At 36.3% G+C, this 7,145-nt stretch overlaps 2 long non-coding RNA genes across 2 annotated transcripts; both read right to left on the bottom strand.

Moving 5' to 3' along the window:
- Positions 1-242: 242 nt before the first annotated feature.
- On the bottom strand, positions 243-4,338 carry LOC145314426 (uncharacterized). Its single transcript, XR_013877768.1, has 3 exons — positions 3,864-4,338; positions 2,062-2,118; positions 243-1,388 (listed from the first exon to the last, which is right to left on the bottom strand). It is a non-coding gene; the product is annotated as an uncharacterized LOC145314426 (long non-coding RNA).
- Positions 4,339-5,280: 942 nt separating this feature from the next.
- Positions 5,281-6,925, bottom strand: LOC145314433 (uncharacterized). Its single transcript, XR_013877769.1, has 3 exons — positions 6,884-6,925; positions 6,232-6,327; positions 5,281-5,350 (listed from the first exon to the last, which is right to left on the bottom strand). It is a non-coding gene; the product is annotated as an uncharacterized LOC145314433 (long non-coding RNA).
- Between the last annotated feature and the right edge of the window lie 220 nt (positions 6,926-7,145).

The following is a 7,145-nucleotide window of genomic DNA, read 5'->3' on the forward strand; positions in this document are numbered from 1 at the left end:
ACGTACAGACAAAATTAAATTGTAAAGTAGCTTCGATTGCAAAGTGAAATTAATATTTTCCTGATAACTAAGTTTATTCACGGAAGCAGTTTATAGTAACAATTTGTTACAGAATATTTCTAATAATTATTTCGTGGCAAACTGCCAAATAAAGATAAAAAGGAACCCGCCTTTTATTTTCACACTAGTATTTAATTTCACACATTTCCATATTTTCTCCCTAAAACAGGAGAAAAGGGATATTTCCAAGTTCTTAAAAAAGTTCGTGGTAGACAAAGCAGTGTTAACGAACACTACACTCCAGCACCATGACCGATAATGCCAAGAAAGGGGATAATGATAAAACCAAAAATCCGCCGCCTCCGCCGGCTCCGGCCGTCCCTGGTACCTCGCAGCAGCAGTCTGACCCGCTTTCCCCTGAAAAAATCAAAGAACTCATAACGGAAGCGTTAAATGTTAAGTTAAACGAATACTCGTCACATTATAGAGATATAATAAAACAAGAATCCGAGATTATGAAGCTCGAAATAGAAACAAAATGGGCAGGGTTTAAGGACACGGAATCACATCGCAGATTATTAGCCGACACCGACATCTTAGATCTAAAACGTAGAGTATCAAAACTCCCAGCGGACGGAAATCTTGGCCCATTGTTTGCGGAAAAAACGTTAAACGAAAGTCTTAACACGACTCATTTTAACACCATAGGTGATGATTCAATTAATGCCACTTTTTATGACCGGCTATCGGTCCAGCAAAAGATAAACGTGATCGAATGGGTCGCCAAGGATAGAATTACAGCCCCAGGTTGTATGGCCTATTCAATTGTAGGCTTTATAGGTCCGGCGGATAATGACAATTGGATGAATGTAAGAGAAACTTCTCTAACGGAATATGAAAAAACCTTATTAGAAAGGTTTCCCTTTATCCCTGATAGGATTAAGTCGTTAGAGCCCCTCCGTAGACCTACACGGTCTGCACCCAATGTAGCAACAAGACCCTCTACAAGAAACACACCAAACACAGGCACATCCGCGACGGCAACAACTAGCGCCGCCGACGATGATTTTATTAAAGAATGCTTTATTAAAGGACAAAAATGGGATTCCGATTTTGCGAGGGATGCCCCTAGGTGGGACGGCAGGGCCGACTTTGATAATTTCTTTTCTAATTTGTGGAGGGTTGCAAAGACATACAGAATCTGTGACCCAATCCTTTTTAAGGATATTTTATACCAGCGAATTTATGACTCTAGAGGGGAACGATTAGGAGACCTAATTACGCCTGAAAGAAATCAGGCCTTATCTGCCTTAAGTTATTACCTGATGATTAGGAGGCTGGTCACTCCTTTCTCGGATCCAGAAGTAGCCTCGCAGTACTTCTACAACCTAAAACAGGAGACTAATCAACCCCTTGACACCTATTTTGAAAACAAACTTAGGGTGTTCAAACTCATGAATCCTGGCCTCATACCTAAAAAGAAGTGGAAAGAATTCTATCTTAACGTTAGCAAAAATCTGCTGTATACCAACCTTGCCATGGACATGGCCAATTACGTCGAGAGTATGCAATTTTTGGACGATTATAACGCTTACTTAAATAAACTTATTAACCTCGGACAAAGATACGTTAATTGGGATGGGTCTGGCCATATTAGCAAGGAAAACCTTTCGGCTTGCTATTCCCAAGCCATGGAAATGTTCCTACCTAAAAATTCTGCGGAAACGAAAAAACAACCCATAATCAGCATTATCGAAGATAATACCCCCACTAACACGGCAATGTATAAGGAAAACTTAACCGAAGAACCTGACGAGGTTCCCTCATGGGTAGATCATGAGGATGATCCTATTGCTTGGGATCAAATCGAGGGCGTTATAGGAGCCTTTAATGGGAGGAGTAAAAATATTAAATGCTGGCATTGTAATATCCCTGGCCATGTAGTGCAGAATTGCAACAAAAAGAAAGCAGGGGAGCCCCCACATCCTGAGTCCCGCTTTGGTAAAACACGGAGTAAATTCACACCACCTAGAAAAGCTCCGGGTAATAGTAATAAAATACCTGAGCAGTATGCACGTAAAACTATCAACCAAATGGATCAGGAAGCCAGCGAGGAATCTGAAATAGATAAATATGTACAAGCGATTGTTAAAAATCACGTCCATTAGATGTAAAAAATAAGTGGTTATATGCGATATTAATTGTCCCTATCCCAGAAAATAAAAATTTGCTGAATGAATTTCATATTTTGATATGAAAGATAAACAAAATATCCCATGTCAAGCTAAACTTGCAAATTCCTTAATATCAAATATCCCTTGCCAAGCAATGCTTTGGCGCGAAAAAATAAAACAAATTGTTATTATTAAGTCTGACTAAGCAACACAAAATAAACTCCTTCCCCTCCTTTCCCTATCCAAATGTAGCTGATACAGGAAATTGGGGGAAATAGGGAGGTAACCTGAGGAGCATTTCACATGCACTTAATATTTCCATTTTTTAAAATTTAATAGTCTTTATAAAGAAGCCAACAAGTGAATACCTATTTTCTATTTAGTAGTATTTATTTTTTTAATATCGCATGATCTATCTAAAATGTAAATATCGTATATTTTGAGTGTATATATAAGAATCTAAAACATTCTAGTTCAATTTTTAACCGCTAGGGGACCTTAAGCAAATTATCTGTATATAAACAATGATTTTTGAGTTAAATCCTCAGTATCAATTTTATCTGAGAGTTGCACACTCTTAGCCTCTGATTTTTGTAGCTGAAATATTTCAGCAATTATGTATAATAACTTATTCATATGGATAAATATTATTGCATTTTGTACAGTGACAATAATAGAACTATATTTAATTTATTATGTATCCGAAAGATGTCGCCTAGAATGCTACCGCGGTCCATATAAGTAAATAATAAGAAGGGGGGGGGGGGTCTACTGGAAAATCTGTATAAATACGAGCAAATTTCCAAATCTAATTCAGTTGTTCTTTGTTGTTATCATTTCCTCTCTGATTTTTGAGCTGCAATCAAGCAGCAGTTAAAAATTAAAAACTTTAATCACTTAAAACGTGATCAATAAAATCTTAAAACATTTTGATTAAAATTATTTTCCGCTAGGATTACTAGCAGAATAAAATAAATTTAGTTCTATTAGCTTCCGCTAGGATTACCAGCGGAATAAAAGGTCTATATAAAAGTGAATGCATATTATTAATCAAGGCCAGTTACTATCAAAGCAGTTACTACAAACCAATTCTTATTTTTGAAGCTGACTTCAGCATTAATTATACTTTAGTAAATATATAAACTTGTTCTACCCCATAGGTGGAAAAACTAAGTATAAATACTAACAATATCGGAATAATAAATCAGTCATCATTGACCCTCTTTATTATATTAGTCATATCTAATATTTTTTGAGCTGTAATTCAGCGCTAACTTTATATAATTTGATATTGTGAATCAAATACTAACTAGTAAAACTATATTTTGTATAAATACAGATATAAGTCAAAAAATAAGTCAGTCTGTTTTTAATGTCTTGTTAGTTGCAAGCTGAACACTTATTTTTAAGCTACTTTGTAGCCTTTCAATCTTTCGAAAAACTTTTTAGTTCAATTTTATTCCGATAGGTTTTTATCATATATCCAAGTATATAAATAAGGACCCGTATTAAAGTTTAGTAGTCTCTTTAGAACTATCAACATTCTCATGCTTATTAAGAAATTTCTGGAGCTGAAAAGCGCTTAATAAAAACTTAATGAAACCCAGAAAGTTATATAAAATTATTTTAACAATTAACCATATTGTTAAAACATTTCATTATTTAAAAAGATTCGACAGACAACTATACCTGGAACACAGGAAATCTCTGTGTGAGGATTACCATCGTCTAACCGCTGAGGTGGGGATCTTGGAAAATATGCATCTTAGGCTTCGACTAAAAATATAATTTATTTTATAATGCCTATCTGTGCAAAACTAAAAGTTCTTAATCCCGTGGGGGGGGAATTCCTGCAACACGCTTTAGTGGATACAGGAAACAACTTTAGGTCCCTTATTTCTAAAGAAATCTTAGATGATAATAAAATCACATTCACCCCTGCCAATCTTAGCGCTCTGTCTGTAGATTTAAAACCAGTAAATATCATAGGACACGTAAGTTTAAAATTCAGCTTTGATGGGTCAGATAAAATATTCGAAGAAACGTTTTACATCCCTGAAACGACGTCTAAAATTATAAATCTAGGATATGAATTTCTCAAAGTTAATCGAATTAATTTGTTACTAGATAAGTTGTCCTTCGAGCTCCCCACTGGCGAGCAAATCCCAATAGAAAATTCGACAATTAACATAGTCGAAGAAAGTAAAAATATACCCTTGATTCCTACAAATAATGTTCATACGGAACAAAACTCCCTTATCCCTGGCTTATACGAATTTATAATTTCTTACCTTGATGATCTTATTATATTCTCAAAAAATGTTGAGGAACATCTGAAGCATCTCAGAAAACTCTTCGGAGTCCTAAAAATAGCAAAACTTAAGTTAAATCTAGCCAAATGTAAATTTTTCACATCCGAATGTACATATTTAGGTCATATAGTCAGTTCCCAAGGACTTAAAATGAACCCCGAATATTTAGAACAAATTAAAAATTGGAGCAGGCCCAGGACAGGCAAGGAACTCCAGCGTTTCCTGGGCTTCTCCAATTATTATAGGGCCTATTTCCCATCCTATGCAAAAAATTCTTGTACCCTAGATGAACACAGAAACGATAAAGTTATCGAATGGACCGATTCCCTATCAAAAGATTGGGAAAATTTCATAAATATGTTCTCAAATTCTATAAGTAAAGGCTATCCCCAGTGGGATAATCCTAACCCCTTTATAGTAGATGTAGATTTTTCTACAAGTTATTTTGCTGGAATTCTCAGCCAAAACCAGGGGGGGGGAAGAAAGAATTATTGGAATATGTTCCAAAAAATGTAACCTTTCTTCATTATTTAAGATTTAGAAACTTTATTGTACGTACAGATTCGATTTCCTTAGTTCATTACAAAAAATGGCAAAAAGGAACAATAAATGGTGTAACTCTGAGATGGATTTTCTTCATCCAAAGTTTTGACTTTACAGTAATTCATAGGAAGGGTAGGGACCATTGCAATGCCGACAATCTATCTAGAGGGCAATTTTTATGCAAAGAACATAAGGAAACCGATTGTGAAAAATGTACTAGCTCATTTACCTTGGATCCTTACGAACAGGATTGCCCCTACCAAGACCAGATTTTTGAGTTACATGCGGCTTCGGAAGTCGGTGTGCACAATGTTTGGCAATCTGAAACACAAAAAGATCAAGTATTATCTGACATTCGTAGGTGGATATTCGAAAAAAAGAAGTTGTCGAGTTTTGAAAAAGCTGAACTAACCGGCCGGAAAGAGGTCCTTTTTAAATTAATAGAACATTTATACGTTATGGAAGGACTTCTAATATTTAGACAACCTCTTAGCAATGGAACATTCATTGAAAGACCCGTCGTACCCATTGGATTATATAATAAAGTTTTTGAATTAGCACATAATAATATTATAGGTCACAAGGGGGTTAACGAAACAATACGCAAGATAAATGAAAGATTCTTCCTTATAGGAATTAATAAGTTTGTTGAATCACGCATCAAAAATTGTATCACCTGCCTAAGAAAAATAGGACAGGTACCTAAACATAAACAACCCATCACCCATTCAGCCATTAGTCACGAGATTTTTGGCCAGGTATCAGTAGACCTTATCGGTCCTTTAACCCCTAACTATTTCCAAGGACAACATGTCCGCTACATATTTATCCTAGTTGACCTATTCTCTAGGTACATAATCGCCCACCCCATCAAGGACGCCACCGTGGAAAGCACGGTGAAGGTCATCCTTGAACAGGTGGTACCCACCTACGGCTTATTTCGGTCATTGAGGAGTGACAGGGGAACAAATTTTACTGGGGAAGTTTTCAAAAAAGTTATGGATGAACTAGGTATCGAAACTAAACTTATTCCCCCAAGAAACCCTAATAGTAACCCATGTGAAAGGCATAATCAAAGCATTTATGCAGGTCTAAGATCTGATGACCGATTCGAAAGTAAAGACTGGGCAAGAAAATTAGCTTTGACCACTTTTGTAATTAACTCTAGTACGTCTAGAAGATTGGGGTATACGCCATATTACCTTATGTTCGGCAGACAACCAACTCTCAATCTCGATTTCTTTTCTCCAATCCTGCAGAAAAGGCAAGACATTGATTGCAGGTCTTACTTAAACTACCTAAAAAATTTGGAAGAAATTATTGCACAGGTTTCCAAAAAATCTAAAATCTATTTAGAGTTTCAAAATAAATCTAGAAAGGCTTCATCTCCCCTTTTCGTTAACGACGTATGCTTTGCTTTTTTTAACCTAGTCAAGATAGGGGTCAGTAAAAAATTGCAATCTTTCTATGGGGGTCCTTTTATTGTAACAAAAAAATTCTCAGAGGCCCTTTTTGAACTCAGTCCCTTTGGATCAAATCCAATAAAAACTAACCAAGTTGTTAGTAGAGATAAAATACGAAAAATAGATTCTAAAGTAGAATTATTGGGGGAAACACTTTCCTTTAACGTCTTTCCAATTGAGGAAATTGTCCCGTCTGAGGAAATAACCTTGACCATAGATAATACCGGGCAAACCGAAATAAACGATAATAAAGGTATGGAAAATGACGATTTTACCTACCTAGATAACGATGGTGACGATTTTATAGAAGAAAACCCTGAAACTAGTCAGGACTTACCCCAGGGGGAGGTGGATTGTGATGGGGGAGGGGATATAATGGAAAAAAACTCACCATTTGAGCCACAGCCCAAAGACCAAGAACCCCCTGGCGCAGATTGGTCATCCGGTCCTAACATCCACGTCGAAAATAGTTTCTTGGAAGAAACCGTCCCGTCCGAGGCTTCTTTCTTCGCACAAAGACCCAAACAATCCAGCCCTGAAAAGGTTATTAATGTTAACAAACAAAGCATAGTACCCAAGTATATATTAGAAGAAGAAAGAAAAACTAGGTCACAAGGGGGGGATAACCGCATACATGTCCAAATCGGACTGCA

This window comes from Acartia tonsa, chromosome 1 (genome assembly GCF_053477335.1).
Source record: "Acartia tonsa isolate MP-2025a chromosome 1, ASM5347733v1, whole genome shotgun sequence".
Classification (NCBI taxonomy): domain Eukaryota; kingdom Metazoa; phylum Arthropoda; class Copepoda; order Calanoida; family Acartiidae; genus Acartia; species Acartia tonsa.